The following is a 7,310-nucleotide window of genomic DNA, read 5'->3' on the forward strand; positions in this document are numbered from 1 at the left end:
AGACACATTCGCCAGTGGTACATCTGGCTTTAATGTGTAGGAGCCTCTCAGCTCTGACTATGAATTTTGAGATGTAAGAAAAATGGCACCGAGAGCCAAGGTCCTGATTTCAGTCCTCTCTTTGGGCCTGTTCGCATCGACCATTAAGCAGTCATGAGGAGACATTGGGTAATGCACTGACCTTGTTATAATTAATGGAGAGTGGGGTAATGGGTCTGTGTGACTCACTAGATATAGGGAAGCAATCCAGCTCTTCTACATTTGGTTTAATTGAAACTCTAAAACATTTATTGCTTTGGGCACATGACAGTAACTTGAGTTTTTAGATATCAAAATGATGATTTCATTATTTCCAAAAGGGAAAGTTGGACGGACGGGGGCCTGGCAGGAAAACAAAACTTCAGGGAGGAAGTTAAAGCCAGCAGAAAGGAATATGGAAACTTGGGGGACTGCTTAGGTTCAATTTTGGTGCTGACTGAGCTAAGTCCCTTCAGTAATCCAGTGTGTAATCGATCCAGGAGGGAAGGCCATCATGAATACCATCACCTCCACCAGTCACACTTGCTGTTAAGTACAGCCCCTAAGTCTGGTACTTTACAAACCTTGCATGCTGGTTAAGGCTTTGCGTCAACTTTACTGGGCCAGGACTCCAACTGGTTTGTCAGTTAAGACCTAGTAAACCCCTATGTTGAGATATCTGTTTGAATATGGTCAGTGTCCAATCCAAGTGGGTGATGTGGAGGAACTTGCTTGCTCTTGGTAGGTCTGTATACTACAGCAGGCACATCACCTAACCTCTGGCTCTTTGGACTTGAACTATTAGTCTGCTGTGTTATCTGCTGAGCCTGGGAGTCCTCAGTAGTCTGCCATCTTATCTGCTCACCTTAGATTCATCTGCCTTTGTAGCCAGAAGCCTGGACATCTGACCATAGCCTGAAGTCTAGAACGTGACCCATGGACTTGGAACCTGCCCACTTCTACACGTGTGTGGGTCATTTCTTTGATATAATCCTCTCTATATGTATTTATGAGGAGCCCTAGTGGAGTAGTGGTTATACATTTGGCGGAGATCCACACAGTCAGCAGTTTGAAACCACCAGCATCAGCTCCTTGGGAAAAAGATGGGATTTTCTACTCCCATAAACAGCTACATTCTGGGAAACTCATAGGGGCAGTTCTACCCAGTTCCTAGAGTTGCTGTGAGTCAGTGTTGACTCAGTGACAACGAGTTTTTGTTTCTGTTATGTACTTAGACGTATACGTAAACTTTACCAGTTCGCTTTTCTAGAGAATATGGCCTAAGACAACTTGGCTGATTTCATCTTCATTCATTGTTGATATTCTGTTTACCACCAATTTAAGGAGAAAGAAAGAGAAAGGCTTACATTAAATCTCTTGCCAGGGGTCACTCAGGGAGTGAACTCAGGACACAAAGGTGAAACTGGGATGGTACATGAGGTCATCTTACTCTAGAAATTCTTGTTCTTTCTCTCATGTGTTAACCATGTGTGCACCTTGGCATGGGTGAGTTTGTTTGGTGCTGCTCTGAGCCCCTCATTTAGAAAATTGCCATTTATTTATTCCTTGCAAGTTTTCAGACTTAGAATTTAAGGAATCCCCTGTGGGAGGTTTTATTTAGGAGCAGAAAGAAGATACTGGCAAGCATTTTGTTAGAATTGGTCTCTGGCTCATTTCCCTTACTTTTATTTGACTACAATTGAGAGTTTTATATATGATTTTGTATCCTTCTTTCTCCCTTCTAATTTAGGAGCATGAACATTTCCTCAAGTTATTAATGTTCTTTAGGATCATCATTTTCAATTTTTGCAAAGTATTTCACCACATGAAAGAACCGTTATTTACCCAATCAATCTCTTATAATTGTACATTTAGATTGCTTTCAGTTTATCACCATTATAAATGACATGAACATATTTGGGCATAGAAAAGATTTGTCTATATTTATTTTATTCATTGTAGTTAATCTATTTATTACACATTTAAAATTATTTCTATAGTATTGACATCTCTTCAAAGGATCTTCAAAAGATTTGTTGAAAAATTCCATTATATTTTTATTCCCCTTCCTATTAATTATTTTATATGTATAATAAAGGATTGCTTTAGACATTTTAAGAAGCAAGAGAAATTTAGAGTGTAATAACAATAGCTGCTATTTTTGTTATTATTGTCATTATTAATTAACACTTTATAGTGCTTTCTAGTTACCTCGAGCTGTCCTAAAAACACTGAAGGAATTTAATCATTATTCTCCACAACCACCATGTGAGATTACTTTTAGGTTTTTTTCTGGAGAAATTCAAGTGGCATGGTGATTATTCACGTTGGCCTGCTAGCCAGAAGGTCAGCCTTGTGAAACGACCAGCCCTTCCTCAGGAGAAAGAGGTTTTCTACTTCTGTAGAAGGTAACAGTCTCAGAAACGCACAGTGGCAGTTCTATTCTGTGTTACAGGATCCCTATATTGGAATTGACTTGATGGTAGTGAGGTTTTTTATTATTAAAATTTTGCGTAAAGTATATGAACAATTTTGAAGGACTTCATATATTTTACCAAATTGTGTTTGAGCTATGGTTGCTAGTGAGCACTCCATGAGCCATACATGGGGATGTTTTTCCCTTTGCACTCTCACCTGCCCCATGTTTTATCATTTAAAAAAGTGATTGCATCGTTAGTGCTTTCTATTGCATCGCACCACATCCCTAGAGCCCTGTAAGGTTCGTGCTGATGAGGCATAAATTTCTAGTGAAGAACCCTGGTGGTCTAGGGTTATGCACTGGCCTGCGGTCCTCAGGGTTGACAGTCTGAAACCAGGAGCAGCTCTGGCTTAAACTGGACTTTCTGCTTCTGTAAACAGTTACAGTCTCAAACCAAGAGGGGGTTGATATGAGTCAGCATTGAGTCAATGGCAGTGAGTTTGGTTTGGTTTTTGAACAAGCTCAAAAGCTGCTTATGGTAATTATTAAAATCTTTGGACTCTGCTAGTGTGAAAGCCAGGAGCTAAGGAGGAGAAAGGAGAGAGAAAGCACTGAGTGGGAGCATATCTTTGGTGTCATGCTGACCAAAAACTCAGAAATGCAGGATGTGTCTGTTTCCTCTAGAGGAAAAACTCAAAAAGCTCTAGGGAGCTGAGAAACTCAAACATTACATAGAAAAAGGGAAAGATGTTAGTGAGTGGAATTTAATATCTGAGATTCAAGGACCCGCTATAGACATTCGGCTCAGGAAATAAAGACTTGCACTGAATTGTAACCACAAAAGCCCCTTTCTCTGCATGCCCTGGGACCTGGCCGACCTGGAAGGAAGAAAGAAAGGCGATCGAACAGTCAGACTTGCTCAAACCAATGCCACATGCTAAAAATGCCCTTGAAAGAACAAAGTGTGCCCTTGAAACTGTCTGCACCTTGGTCAAAGATCACAGATCTTGCTCCATTCCTCCTTCCCTTGTCCTCCACACCCCTCCCTTCCCCCAGCTTTATTGGATTTTTTCATATTATCAAAGTAATGCAGTTACTTTTACCACGTCCAGCAATTCAGAAGGGTGTGAAGAAATTCGTAATTCTCTCCCTTGTATCATTTTAAATCTCACCCTTCCCAGATAACCATGTTAACAATTTGTTATGCATTTTCCATATATTTTTATTTGCTTTTGCACATAGGAAAAAAGTTTCCCCGCTTGTGTCTAAACTAAAGAATAAGCCCAAACTCCACTTTGTCTTTGCTATTCTAACTTAAAAATATGCCAAGGAAAATTTTCTAGGTAAGGATATAGAAATCTGACACATAATAAAAGCTTTAGAATATTTTATATCATAGTTATGCCATAAGTTTATTGAACCAGCTCCCTATTGAAGAACATTCAATTAATTTTTGAATTATTTCAAATTTTCCCTTTCTCCCCTTTTTTTCTTTCTTACTTTCCTGTGCCAACAGTGCTACAGAAATCTTGTACAGAATTCCATCCTTACAGGCAGATTTATTTTTACAAACTAGAGTCCTAAAATATGGGATTATGGGGACAAAGGAAATATAAATTTTAAGTTTTTAGTAGCTGACCTTGCCTATTATTTCATTTCTTACTCTGATAAAATACAAAAAACCATAAAATTTACCATTTAAAATATATAATTCACTGAAATATGTACACTCACAATATTGTACAACTGTCTAGTTTTAGAACTTTTTAATGACCTTGTACTCATTCTAAGTAGTCATTTCTCATCATTTATTTTCTCCCAGTGCCTGGTCATGCTCTGTCTCTATAGATTTGCCTTCTCTAGATAGTTCATAAAAGTGGACCCACAGTATTTGTACTTTTGTGTCTTTTTTCACCTAGTATAACAAATCTGCCATGGAAGAAGTACCACTGGAGTGCTCCTTAAAGGCAAGGAGGCATGATTCTTCTTACATACTTTGGCTATATTGTCAGAATAGTCCAGTCCCTGGCAGGGACATCCTGCTTGGTAAAGGGGCAGTGAGACAGAAGGTCCTCGGTGAAATGGAGGCACAGTGGTTTCAATAGTGGGCTCAGGCATAGGAATATCTGTGAGAAAGCTGCAGGGCATGCAGTGTTTGGGTACGATGGGCAGAGGGTCCCTGTGGGTCACAACCAACTCAATGACACCTAACAACGAGGACGTAATGTTTTCAGGGTTCATCCACGTTGTAATGTGTTTTTACCCTCCATTCACATTTCTCCCTGAATAATATTCTCTGTTATGGATGTATCACAGCTTATTTATTAATTTCATCTGTTCATTGACATTTGGGTTGTTTCTACCTCACCACTGTTGTGAATGCATGTATAAAAGTTTTGGTGTGAAAATCTGTTTTCACTTATTTCGGTGCTATACTTAGGAGTGAAACGGCCAGATCTGTGCTAATTCCAGTGTCGTTTCTTGAGGATCACCGACTGTTTTCTACTGCTACACTAGTATACATTGCCATCTCAAAGTGGGACAGTTACACTTTTCCACATCTTTGGCAACACATTTCATTGCCACCCCTTGCATTCATTATGTTACCCTTATGGAATAGAAACCGCTATTTCACTGTGGTTTCTCCCCTTAGTGACGCATGAAACCATCTTTCAGCTGTGCTCAAACAGCCATGGAGAGCCTGGTGCAGGCTGCATGGTATTTCACTGTGTCGTCCATAGGGGCACTATGAGTCAGATTTGACTCAAGATACCTCACAAACCTACTAATGACATTGACCACCATTTCCTGTGCTTGTTGGTTGCGTGTATACCTTCTTTGGAGAACTAGTTAATCCTATGTCCATTTTCAAAGTTAGGTTTTATTTATTTGGGGCTGCAAGAGAAATAGAGTGCCCGACTAGTGCACCGTCCACCATTTCTGGAGGAAGCATGTGAGCAAGAACCAATGGTGCTGAATGACGAAGTTCAACATGAACTGAATGTATTAGTCAAAAACAAGGCTCCAGGAATTGATGGAATACTCACTGAACTGTTTCAGGAAACTGAAGAAGTACTGGGAGCACTGGAAGCTCTCACTTATCTATGCCAGAAAATTTGGAAGACTGCTACTGACAGGAAAGGTTACACATATGCCCCCATTCCAAAGAAAGGTGACCAAAGAGAATGTTCATTGAATGAACTTTCATAGAATGATATCATTGATACAGCACATCGATAAAATTTTACTAAAGATCATCCAACAGTAGTTGCAGCAATACATTGATGGGGAACTGCCAGGAGTTCAGGCTGGATTCAGAAGAGGACATGGAACAAGGGATATCATTGTTGAGGTCAGATGGATCTTGGCTCAAATCAGAGAATGCCTGAAAGATGGTTACTTGTGTTTCATTGGCTATGCAAAGGAATTCAACTGTGTGGACCACAATCAACTGTTAATAACCTTGATAAGAATAGGAATTCCAGACCATTTCATTATGTTCATGAGGAACTTGTATCTGGCCCAAGAGGCAGTTGTGGGAGCAGAACAGGGGCACACTTCATGGTCTAAAATCAGAGAAGTTCTGCATCAGGGTTGCATCTCTCATCATATTTGCTCAATCTATATGCTAAGCAAAAAATCCAAGAACCTGGATTAAATGAACAAGAAAGTGGCACCAGGATCGGGGGAAAGCTTATGAACAACCCATGCCGACATGCGGATGATATAACCTTGCTGTTGAAAGCAAGGAGGATTTGGAGCACTTGATGACCATCAAGGAGTCTAGGCTTGAGTATGGATTACAAGTCAGAGAGTGGAAGACCAAAATCCTCCCACTGAACCGACAGGTACCACGCTGACAAATGGAGAAAAGTGTGAAGTTGTCAAGGATTTTACTTGCTTGGATCCACAATAAATGTGCATAGAAGCAGCAGTCAAGTGATCAAATATGTATTGCCTTAGGTAAATCTGCTGCACAAGAACTTTTTTATTGAAAAAGTTTATATGTAGCATTAGCTAGCTGCACTCAGTTTAGATGATTCCTATTTTGTTGGAAACATCTAAAGCATCATATTCAAGAGTCAGTGGAACATATGCCTTCTTCTTACCATTAGTTCTGATCAAGGTGATGACCTTGGCTATGTCAATATCACAGAGCTTCTTCCCAGTCTGTTTGATCTGGTGCTTGTTGGCCCTGACATCCACAATGCACACAAGTGTGTTTTTATCTTTGATGGTCTCCATTGCAGACTCCATGATCAAAAGGAACTTGAGGGCATAATGATCCAGCTTGTTTCTCCTGGGGTTTCTCTTTCAAGGGTATTTGGGCTGTCTTCTTAGCCACAGGGTCTTGGGCTCCAGAAGGTGGGTGTGTTGGGAATGTTCTGTGTGTGGAGGGTGGGGGGAGCTGTGGACATCTTTTAGCATGGTCTTCTTAGCCTTTAATGCCTTTTCTTTGGCTTCTGTTCTGTAAGGGGCAGGGATTTCCTTCTTTGCCTTTGGTGCCATCTTTGTTAAAAGCACAAGACCTCTTTAGAGTACTGAAGAGCAAGGATGCTTCTTGGAGGACTAAGGTACACCAGACCCAAGTCATAGTATTCTCCTTTGCATCATATGCATGTGAAAATTGGACATTGAATAAGGAAAACAGTAGAAGAATAGAGGCATTTGATTGGTGCTGGGGAATAACATTGAAAGTACCACGGACAGCTAAAATGACAAACATCTGTATTGGAAGTAAGGCCAGAGTGCTCCTTAGAGGCAAGGATGGCAATTTTTCATCTTACATACTTTGGACATATTGTCAGGAGAGACAAGTCCCTGGAGAATACCTGAATGGTAATACATAAGCAGCACGCTTAGTAAAGTGGGG

The 7,310-nt window shown here is 40.3% G+C and overlaps 1 pseudogene; it reads right to left on the reverse strand.

Annotated features, from left to right (window-relative positions):
- Window positions 1-6,469: 6,469 nt before the first annotated feature.
- LOC142441076 (large ribosomal subunit protein uL23-like) lies at window positions 6,470-6,946 on the reverse strand (annotated as a pseudogene).
- Between the last annotated feature and the right edge of the window lie 364 nt (window positions 6,947-7,310).

This window comes from Tenrec ecaudatus, chromosome 2 (assembly GCF_050624435.1).
Source record: "Tenrec ecaudatus isolate mTenEca1 chromosome 2, mTenEca1.hap1, whole genome shotgun sequence".
Classification (NCBI taxonomy): domain Eukaryota; kingdom Metazoa; phylum Chordata; class Mammalia; order Afrosoricida; family Tenrecidae; genus Tenrec; species Tenrec ecaudatus.